At 44.6% G+C, this 1923-nt stretch overlaps 1 non-coding gene across 1 annotated transcript; it reads right to left on the reverse strand.

The window, feature by feature from the left end:
- Positions 1 to 1414: 1414 nt before the first annotated feature.
- TRNAM-CAU (transfer RNA methionine (anticodon CAU)) lies at positions 1415 to 1487 on the reverse strand. The gene has a single exon. It is a non-coding gene; the product is annotated as a tRNA-Met (tRNA).
- Positions 1488 to 1923: the final 436 nt, after the last annotated feature.

Genomic DNA, 1923 nt, shown 5'->3' on the forward strand with positions numbered 1-1923 from the left:
GAGGTGGGACATGGGCACCTATTTGCCGTGTGCTGTTGGTCGAATGGCAAAACCCTCGTTGTTAGGGTGGACAACTTCACAAAATGGTTTCACAGGACACTGTCCTTGCCCTTCCGAACTCCCAAGCATCCACAATCCCATTTGGCGTGTTATGTGCCCCACCGAGACCTATCAAACCTTGGGGATTGTCCCAGGGTCTCTGGGTTTTCATGCTCTTCTCCGAGTACCTGGGGAAGAGCAAGAAATCTCTGGGTTTGTATGGGCCGGCAATAAAATGCAGTGCCTCTCTTCTCTCATATCTCGTCGGTGATCTGAGGATGGCTGTGTGACAAGCAAGGTAAACAACCCCGCTCAGGCAGAAAAGAGCGACCACCGTGGTATTTGAACACTTAACATCTCTTTGTAATCGTCAGTGAATAGTAATGAGGGGACATTAGTTATTTTGTAGCTCAAAGCCCAAAATTAAGTTGCAGAGAGTTATCCAAGTCTTTGGCTGTTTTCAAGGCAAAAACATTTGAACTGTTTCTCATTTTCAGGCCCCTGCCGGCAGTGAATTCACTGTATCACTGGCACCGTTAACAGCGGTGCCAGTGATTCAGTGGTTCTCAATGGGCACTTACCGTGACTGCGCCAGCTGCAATATCCCGGTAATATCGGGATATCGGGCGGTGGAAGCAGTAAGCTGTGTTTGCTGTTGGCGGCTTACCGGCAAACTCGTAAGGAACACCATAGTCTTTCCGATAAAAGACATGCCGCTACTCTGGGCTGGCAAGTACCCGCCCATTTAAAGCACATTAGTACATAATGCCCCGAGAGTAGATGATGCTAGACTTTGGTTTTTGTGTTGTGTTTCAATGTACAGCTCAGATGAAGCAACTGCAGTTGTCTTGTTCTCGGACCCAAAATGGGATGCTTTCTTGAATCTATAGGTTGCCTTGATAACTAACCGGTAGGCTTTCAAAGGCACTGGACCATTCTTATTGACAGGAGTGGATATCAAGAAAATGGCAGACCTGTGTGATTTTGGGAATTCATTTTTTGAAATCTCCTGTCAACCTTCAACGTAATCCGTGATGAGATTCCCCCGGATCCATATATATTGGTTTGAGTGCGGCACCATACGTTGCCTGGATCACATGCTTTTTTACACACGAGCACAAACTATCTTTCTCCTGCACTTTGAATGACATGAGCTGGTAATCCCGCGTTCCTTTGAGATTAATCGAAAACCAGGCCACTGTTACTGCAATTAATGTGATTTATTAATGGATGACTTGATTTATGAATGGATGAATTGGAGTGAGAATGTGCAGTGATTTCATGGATCTGCACAACAGCCGAAGGAGAATAATATTTAAAAGTAAAGGTTGAAAAGGCCCGAAGCAGTTAATTCTAATGAATAGTCAAAAGTAAATGCCCTCTGTGAGGCTCGAACTCACGACCTTCAGAATATGAGACTGACGCGCTGCCTACTGCGCTAAGAAGGCACTGTCGTTCTGTACCTCAACACGGCTTATACCAGAAACCCAGGCCAATTGCATTTATGTATATTGGCTTCCATGCTGTCACTGCTATCATTACATTCAAACTCTCCTTAAGACTACCAATAATAGTTTTCAGATTCGATTTTGTTCTGCATATGCTAATGATTCTGCATCTAAAACTTGCCACAATACTACAGAATCGGATAAAAAAAAACAATGTTGAAAAGTAGAACACCTGCTGAGCTCATTTCACCCATAAACATTTTTACTGAAGGTGATTTCCCTTGCAGAAAAAGTCGTCTACAACCAGAGAGGGTGAGGGGAGTTAGTCATGCTGATCGAATTTCACCGCTAGACGGCGCAGAAAGTTGTCAACAGTGAAGGAAATGTGATGTATACTAGAATGGCCTGCATCCCTTGCGGTATAGATCCAGGGATG

Source organism: Ambystoma mexicanum (genome assembly GCF_040938575.1).
Source record: "Ambystoma mexicanum isolate Mex_15411 chromosome 12 unlocalized genomic scaffold, UKY_AmexF1_1 Mex_chr12_unloc.2, whole genome shotgun sequence".
Taxonomy (NCBI): domain Eukaryota; kingdom Metazoa; phylum Chordata; class Amphibia; order Caudata; family Ambystomatidae; genus Ambystoma; species Ambystoma mexicanum.